The sequence below is a fragment of the Pleurodeles waltl genome, chromosome 2_1, assembly GCF_031143425.1.
Source record: "Pleurodeles waltl isolate 20211129_DDA chromosome 2_1, aPleWal1.hap1.20221129, whole genome shotgun sequence".
Classification (NCBI taxonomy): Eukaryota; Metazoa; Chordata; class Amphibia; order Caudata; family Salamandridae; genus Pleurodeles; species Pleurodeles waltl.
Window position 1 is genome coordinate 26,509,540 of NC_090438.1, and position 9,749 is coordinate 26,519,288.

Genomic DNA, 9,749 nt, shown 5'->3' on the forward strand with positions numbered 1-9,749 from the left:
ACCACATCACATTTGATGGGTATGAATGTACACCCAACATCACACACAGTGGAAATGACATATGTCCTGTCTATTTCACATTTGAAGGGCAAAATCAGAGGACTACATCTCTGAGACATATCCATGTTGCCAACATGGGCCATTGCAGCACATGACACACAACTAAGACAGCATCAACAATAAGGTAAATTAAAGTGTATCATACAAGAGTCAGTGGATGTGCTATAGCATTGGTAACAGGAATGTATGACCAGACCCTTGACAGAAGTAAGTGTGACATCAGCTGACTTTGCAAGGAGCATATGTGACTAGAAGTCCATCTAAGCTGAAATTGAAAGCACGAGTGCCCCAGGTATGACAAGCATTGCTCACAAGACGTGCCCTGCACACTCCATCCCAGGTAATAAGTCCTGCCACTGCCATGTTTTCAGTCTCTACCCACCCTTCTCCAGGGGGGCCTGTAAAAGGACTATTTGTACTCTGATAACCTTCATCTACACACACCCAGACTCACATTCTGACTCATGTGTGCTTCCCTCTTCAGTTTGGCTTGCCATAGTCATAGTTCATCTGTCTGCATGGACTTCAGGTCTGATAATGCACTGCCTGGAAGTCAGACCTGTAATCAGCTGTCCATTGCTTCCCATGTGAAAGGTACTGTTGGCCCTTTGAACTTGAGAACTTGATCCTCACCTACATCACTTGAGAGAGACTGAAGCTGCACACATCTGTGAGCACTTCCATGCAGACCAGCCATTTGAACCTTCACTGCCATTGCTGCTGCCTGGAACTGCTTAGAAGCTGCCAATTGCTGAATCTCCTTGTTCTGCATTGCCGTATAAATCACTTGTGTAACACAGGCCTTGGGGTATTGTGTATCATTTCAGTGCACAGCACAAGTACAGTTTTTAGTTCCCACAGTGTTGTTCCAGCTTTTCCCAGTCAGAGTCTGGTCACTGTGTATTTGCCTTGTTCATTTTTGTTCCTGATTGACCCTGCATCCTGTTAGCCTAACTGGTTCCTGTCTTTGCGTTACCATAGAGGTTCCCTGTGGCTACATTTGTCTAATAGTTGCTTTCCATGCCCCCTCTTTCCTCCTTGGGTATTGTGTCTGGTAGGTCTACGATGAATCCTCAAATGTATAGTATAGTTTAATCAGTTTACTTATCGTATTATGGTCTGGGACATGTATTCAAATTGGATAATCCAGCCCCCATCCCTTGTCTGGGTTTCATGTATTCATGAGTGACAAACTGTGACAGTGTACTATGGCTATATGCATGGATTTGGTACAGTGCCTCCAGCACAACAAACAACGTTTGCTAATGTGTATGAAAGGACAAAACATGTTGGTGCCCTGACGGTCCACACACAGATTCACATTGGCCACAACCTATTGATGGTGCTTGTGTGGTGACTAAATGTGAGATTAATCAGCACAGAGGCACTGATGTTCCCTGTTGCAGTGGGAATTTTAGAGGCCACCCTGTGTACAAATGTTGTGAAGAAACCTGGCTGTTTCCTATTACTGATCCATAAAGTTCTTAAGCACACCAAGGTTGCCCTGTTGTCAGCCTTATAAAAGTTCTGCAGTGCAGTAGCTGGACAATCCCCATGTGTGTTGTCAATTTATCTTTGCATTTAGGTCACTTCTGATTTGAAGGATACTCTGTTAATGTAGGCAATGGGTCCACAGACTCATGACCAGACCTGCACGTAACCGTGACAACATGGAGGCCAATACTGACACTGGATACACATATCCACACACTTGAACTGGTCATCCTTGTACAATGAACCACTGGAAATATGTGAACACATGGAGCATGGTCTGCTGGTCTTCCACTGCCACAGGCGAAACAGGTCATTTATATGACTCAAACTGTGATGTAAGATAACTTTTTTGGATTGGTGTTGGGACTCTGTGTCACAAACACTGTACCTTCCTATCATGTTCAAATGCCTGACTCATGGGTAGTATACAAACAAGTGACCAGGAAGTGGTATCCAACATTGAAGTACATGTGATGGGTTACCCCTGTAACATTGCCATTATCAACCGTCCTCTATCTATCCTGTGCATAGTTTGTCATGGGAGATGTTTTGTCCCTAAAGTCAGGGAAGTTCACACAGCATTAGACACTACGGGTATGACAAACACATATCCTGACTGATGTACCTCAGTGAATGGCATCTGATGGTTATCCACATTTACAACACATGCTTACAAGCACATTATGCAAAACACGTCTTGTGATGTCCACACAGAGGCACAACAACAATTGAAATAGCCAATTCACAGACATAAACACACAGGCCATGAGTGAATGTATTAAGTTGCGTAGCCTTGCTATCCTCTATTGACGCACTACCTGCTCAAACTAGGGAATACCAAATTTTATTCCAAATGTTTGGGTTGCTGTTGTGTCAGTCAAGTGTTCTTATCCGGCAGAACATGAGTATTATGGTCCGCAGTAGTGTGGTCTGCCACAGGTGCCCAAACACTGGAACACACACCGCAGGCCCTTAACAGCCTATCTCTGTATAGTTACAGCTTTCATGTACGTTAAAAATGAGAAAAATCACCCAAACACAGATAAAGACAGATATTTTGACGCAAACGCATCAAAAATGACGCTTATGCATCAAAGTTTGCCGCATATGCGCTGAAAAATGACGCTCATAGCCATTATACATCCATTGGTCCCTAGCGGTAATTCCAACACTGCACCCCATGAAATTATATGAAAAATGAAAAATATATTGATCTTTGAATGTGGGGGTATTTTTAAGCATTTGCGTCCAAAAAAGTTTACGCAAGGCCCGTTAGCGTCATAAAACTTTCACGCATCATAATAAAAACGCACCGCATTTGAGACAGGAAGTGATGTAATAGGATATCCTGTTTACAGAAATGGTACAGTGGGTGTACTTTCACTTTCACTTTGCAGACTGTGGTTATTCTAGACTGTGGGGCTGTGCTGAGAGTTTTGTCTGTCCAAATTGTGCTTTTGTCTCCTGTGTGCCATTCCGTTTGTCATATGTTGTATTTGTAATTGTCTAAGTTAATCAGTGTAAGTGTGTATTTGTCATTTTTGGAGTCTGATTTTGTCTTTGTACTGTTGGGAGAGTGTAGTGTGTATTGTTAGTTGGGGAATTGTAGGGCTGTATGTGGGTTATTTAAGTTTCATATTCCTCCCTCCTTTCCCTGTATTTTCCTCTTTACCCTTTCCTTTCGCTATTATTTCTGTCATGTTGGCAAAGCCACACCTGGGGAGAATGGGTGTGGAGAAGCTTGGGGCATTCATTTGGCCGGTGTGCCACTTCCTCCCCCTGATGTTAGAGGCTGGTGGCAGGGTAATACAGGGGTATCACATGGAGGCGAGGAGGCTCAGGTGGTCCAAGGTGCTGTACCATCTGAAGAGAATATTCAACACACAGTGCAACGACCACCAACTCAAGCATCGCTGGGCTGACTTTGTTGCGGAGAGTAAGACCTGCTGGACCACCTGAGTGTGGTGATTGGTGGCCCTGTTGATGAGTACAATTCAGACTAATGTGCACATCTAAATGCTCTGTAATGACAATAGCAGATTTGTTGACGTGCTGCATACAACGTTTGTGGACATGTGGACTGCAAGTTAAATGTACATGGTACTGATTTATACAATATTTGCTACACATTACTGTCATTTGTTGACGCAAAAGCTGCACAACCTTACAAAACACAACTTGATCTTGTCAATTAGTGCTGCTTTGATGTCAATAAATGAAGGTAATGCTGCTCAAACTTATGTGTTAGTCATGGTCTGTGAGTGTAGCAGGAATGAGATGTATTTCACATGCTAAAGCAAGGAATGAATGTAGTCCCCAATTATTTGGAATACATGTCTGAGCTGTATTCATGGCCATACGTACAAAGTTCTTCCTAACCTCTGGTAATATCTTAGGCTTATACTTTGACTTGGTTTGTGCAGCATTTAAATTAGAAATGGATGCCAAATTAATGCACATGGGATAATATCTAAATGTTTGGTGCTACTTTCCATAGCTGTAGCGTAAAACATGAAGCAAATGCTACAAATTGAAGAACAAAAACATATCTGGCCCTCTGTTCATTGTTCCTATGTGTTTTAATTAGCCTTGGGCACAGTTGCTGGAACAGAGCTGATGCATTTGCCATCTGTGTCACTTTATAGCTATGTAATTCTCATAAGTTAATGGGTCATCATGGGATACCTGAACTTGGTGAATGTATGGTCACAAATTATTACTTGCATGATGTTGGGCAAGGGACCCCTGACCGCTTCCATCATACATATTAAGTGACAAAATAGTCTGCTAGTTTACGTTTGGTACACACCTGCTGATCTAGTGCAGCATACGTACAATACTTAACTTCCCAGTATGGATGCTATCACAGACATGGGTGTATGCTAAGATCAGCAGACCAGCATTCCTGTGACTGCTGCCATTCCCAAGGTGCATACAAATTGAGACCTACCTCATCAAGATTGCCATAGTAGGACATTTGCTAAACCATGTTTCAATTAGGGGACTTTGTCAGTTTGTTGTATACCCGCAGATCACCCAACTTGGCAAATGTAAGATGATGAATGTGGATAACTGTGATTTACAATACCCGATATAGGTACACAGGGCAATGAGTAACAACTTGACTACACCTGTGCCCATGCATTCTGTCACGGATGATCAAAATAGACACTGTCAGCATATATTTCTTTGTTTTTTTGATTTAGATAAATGGCCAATCCACGTTTAGCGTAAGATTGTCATCAAGTAACACACAGGATCCCTGGGTACACTGGCAATGTGGCATATGTAACCTACAGACAACACAGGCCCACCTATAATGGATCATAGAAAACATAATAATTCATGAGCTAAACTCAACCCACATGAGCATCACACAGTAACTGATTGTCCATTGATGCACAAGCCACAATACCTGAGTGACGTATTGCAGTGCACCAGGAATGTGGCTTTGCATGTCTCTCATAACAACAAATGAAGAAATGGAGTACCCTCTATAAATGAATCTGCAACCAATTGAGTAATCAGGTTTGTCACCACATGATTGTTAGGGCTACTGCATGTGTGCATATGTGTGTGTATCACTCACTGGAGAGACAGGATCAATACATGTTTGCAGTGGTATGTCTGTTGGGGTGTCTACATGCCTGAGGTGCTGGTCTATCATATATAATGTCACACACAGTGAGTGTTTGTTCCAAGTGTTGTACAGTGCACAGACATTGAGCACATTTCACCCTTCCATGTTTTACAGGTAGACCAGCCCCCTACACAACTGGAGAAGTGGCTCGATTTGCAGACCCAGACATATCCAGTAAGTGTTGATATGTTAGTTCTGTGTTGTGTTTGCAGCTGTTGTGTGATTGACTCCTGTGTGTCGGACACATAGCAAGGTATGATGTGCTGGCACATGATCTGATATTTGACTTGACTTGAGTTTGCCTTGTTTTTCCATATTTGAGTTGGACAATCCGTGGCGTAGAGTCATATTTTGGGAATCTAGTGCTGCGCTGTAGGCATGGGCAGGTGAACAGGGTGATATTTGTTGCTACATTTCTGCCAATGAAAAATTTGGAGGTAGCCATTTTCATGATTTAGTCATACCCTGATTCCCACAGAGCAGTGATGCCGAAGTATTACCCACAGACTAGAGCCTCCCTGTTAACTAATGAACATGTAGGACTATATGTTTGACTTCCTAGCAGCATCTAGCGCCCCAGGTTGTGCTACGTATATGTGGCACTTGAGTAGAATGTCATGGTTAGGTGTGCATGCAGCTCAAGCCCAGATGGGTGCTTGCATCTATATGCTTGTTTTTGGGAAGGTATTAGTGATAGCAAATGATGTGGACAATTGTCCGCATTCAGGAACATAAATGTGGATGCGATTGTCCAATGTTTGTGTCTATCCTAGTTGGAAGCCCTTCTTACCTGTGGTGGACTGACTAAACCCATGGACAGCTGTCCACAGCTTCCTGGCTGTCCTTGATGTTTGAAAGTATGTGTTGCATGTCCTGGACCTGGTGTAAGGTTTAAGTACCCAAGATACCCACTACAAACCAGGTCAGCCTCCTACACAGTGTGCCAACTGAAATTGGTAAATGAAGTCACTAGCCTACAGTGACAATTTTAAAAGAAGAGAGAGCATAAGCATTGAGGTTCTGATTAGCAGAGCCTCAGTGACACAGTCAAGCACTACTGACAACACATACATTAGGCCACAAACTATGAGCACTGGGGTCCAGGCTAGCAGGATCCCAGTGAGACAGGCAAAACGCACTGACATATAGGTTTTTATCTATGAGTACAGGGGTCCTGGCTAGCAGGATCCCAGTGACACTGCAAAAACACACTGGCACACACTCAAAGACAGGCCAGAAGTGGGGGTAACCATGCTAGAAAGAGGCTACTTTCTCACACAACCCCCCCCCCCCAAACGAAGGACAATAAGGCTAACCTTGGCCAGTTGAGACTTTATTGTCTAAGTGTGATAAGTGGAGAGTAGATCTCCAATATAGTGGTTACTCCCTTTATCATCCACTCTATGGTTGGACAAAAACTTTGTCCATATGGCTTTAAGAGAGAACAGGGTTGCTGTTTCTCTTGAGTTGGAACAGGGTAGGGATGCTGTCCTATAAGCTCCACACCAGGACATGGCTGCTGTCCTAAGTGTTTATAGGCAGTGCATGGCTGCTGCACTAAAGTTTCTCTGGGAGGGCTGGAGGGATGCTCCATATTTACTAAAATGGTGCCCTCTTACACATCTGGATTAGTAGTTCCACAGAGAGGTGCTTTTACCTCTGGGAGTCCAGCTGTGGTAGCTGATGGCTCCTTTGGTACAGGTTCCAGCCCGGAAGAGGTTTCTCCCAACACAAGAATGGTATCCTTCGTGGCAGGGTGGGGAAGGGATACTTTGATGCCCTTCTTACTGTAGGAGGCTGGACTGGCTTGTAGTGAGTACCAAGGGGTACTTGCACCTTGCACCAGGCCCAGTTATCCCTTATTAGTGTATAGGGTGTCTAGCAGCTTAGGCTGATAGATAATGGTAGCTTAGCAGAGCAGCTTAGGCTCAACTAGGAGACGTGTGAAGCTACTACAGTACCACTTAGTGTCATATGCACAATATCATAAGAAAACACAATACACAGTTATACTAAAAATAAAGGTACTTTATTTTTATGACAATATGCCAAAGTATCTTAGAGTGTACCCTCAGTGAGAGGATAGGAAATATACACAAGATGTATATACACAATAGCAAAAATATGCAGTATAGTCTTAGAAAACAGTGCAAACAATGTATAGTTACAATAGGATGCAATGGGGAAACATAGGGATAGGGGCAACACAAACCATATACTCCAAAAGTGGAATGCGAACCACGAATGGACCCCAAACCTATGTGACCTTGTAGAGGGTCGCTGGGACTATTAGAAAATAGTGAGAGTTAGAAAAATAACCCTCCCCAAGACCCTGAAAAGTGAGTGCAAAGTGCACTAAAGTTCCCCTAAGGACAAAGAAGTCGTGTTAGAGGAATAATGCAGGAAAGACACAAACCAGCAATGCAACAACTGTGGATTTCCAATCTAGGGTACCTGTGGAACAAGGGGACCAAGTCCAAAAGTCACAAGCAAGTCGGAGATGGGCAGATGCCCAGGAAATGCCAGCTGCGGGTGCAAAGAAGCTTCGACTGGACAGAAGAAGCTGAGGTTTCTGCAGGAACGAAAAGGGCTACATACTTCCCCTTTGGTGGACGGATCCCTCTTGCCTTGGAGAGTCGTGCAGAAGTGTTTTCCCGCCGGAAGGACGCCAACAAGCCTTGCTAGTCGCAAATCGTGCGTTTGGCGTTTTTGGATGCTGCTGGGGCCCAGGAGGGACCAGGAGGTCGCAAATTGGAACTGAAGAGAGAGGGGACGTCGAGCAAGACAAAGAGCCCTCACTGAAGCAGGTAGCACCCGGAGAAGTGCCAGAAACAGGCACTACGAGGATGCGTGAAACGGTGCTCGCTGAAGTTGCACAAGGAGTCCCACGTCGCCGGAGACCAACTTAGAAAGCCGTGCAATGCAGGTTAGAGTGCCGTGGACCCAGGCTTGGCTGTGCTCAAAGGATTTCCGCCGGAAGTGCACAGGGGCCGGAGTAGCTGCAAGGTCGCGGTTCCCAGCAATGCAGCCCAGCGAGGTGAGGCAAGGACTTACCTCCACCAAACTTGGGCTGAAGAGTCACTGGACTGTGGGGGTCACTTGGACAGAGTCGCTGGATTCGAGGGACCTCGCTCGTCGTGCTGAGAGGAGACCCAAGGGACCGGTAATGCAGCTTTTTGGTGCCTGCGGTTGCAGGGGGAAGATTCCGTCGACCCACGGGAGATTTCTTAGGAGCTTCTGGTGCAGAGAGTAGGCAGGCTACCCCCACAGCATGCACAAGCAGGAAAACAGTCGAGAAGGCGGCAGGATCAGCGTTACAGAGTTGCAGTAGTCGTCTTTGCTACTATGTTGCAGGTTTGCAGGCTTCCAGCGCGGTCAGCAGTCGTTTCCTTATCAGAAGGTGAAGAGAGAGATGCAGAGGAACTCGGCTGAGCTCATGCATTCGTTATCTAAAGTTTCCCCAGAGACAGAGACCCTAAATAGCCAGAAAAGAGGGTTTGGCTACCTAGGAGAGAGGATAGGCTACTAACACCTGAAGGAGCCTATCAGCAGGAGTCTCTGACGTCACCTGGTGGCACTGGCCACTCAGAGCAGTCCAGTGTGCCAGCAGCACCTCTGTTTCCAAGATGGCAGAGGTCTGGAGCACACTGGAGGAGCTCTGGACACCTCCCAGGGGAGGTGCAGGTCAGGGGAGTGGTCACTCCCCTTTCCTTTGTCCAGTTTCGCGCCAGAACAGGGGCTAAGGGGTCCCTGAACCGGTGTAGACTGGCTTATGCAGAATTGGGCACATCTGTGCCCAAGAAAGCATTTCCAGAGGCTGGGGGAGGCTACTCCTCCCCTGCCTTCACACCATTTTCCAAAGGGAGAGGGTGTCACACCCTCTCTCAGAGGAAGTTCTTTGTTCTGCCATCCTGGGCCAGGCCTGGCTGGACCCCAGGAGGGCAGATGCCTGTCTGAGGGGTTGGCAGCAGCAGCAGCTGCAGTGAAACCCCAGGAAGGGCAGTTTGGCAGTACCAGGGTCTGTGCTACAGACCACTGGGATCATGGGATTGTGCCAACTATGCCAGGATGGCATAGAGGGGGCAATTCCATGATCATAGACATGTTACATGGCCATATTCGGAGTTACCATTGTGAGGCTACATATAGGTAGTGACCTATATGTAGTGCACGCGTGTAATGGTGTCCCCGCACTCACAAAGTTCAGGGAATTGGCTCTGAACAATGTGGGGGCACCTTGGCTAGTGCCAGGGTGCCCTCACACTAAGTAACTTTGCACCTAACCTTTACCAGGTAAAGGTTAGACATATAGGTGACTTATAAGTTACTTAAGTGCAGTGTAAAATGGCTGTGAAATAACGTGGACGTTATTTCACTCAGGCTGCAGTGGCAGGCCTGTGTAAGAATTGTCAGAGCTCCCTATGGGTGGCAAAAGAAATGCTGCAGCCCATAGGGATCTCCTGGAACCCCAATACCCTGGGTACCTCAGTACCATATACTAGGGAATTATAAGGGTGTTCCAGTAAGCCAATGTAAATTGGTAAAAATGGTCACT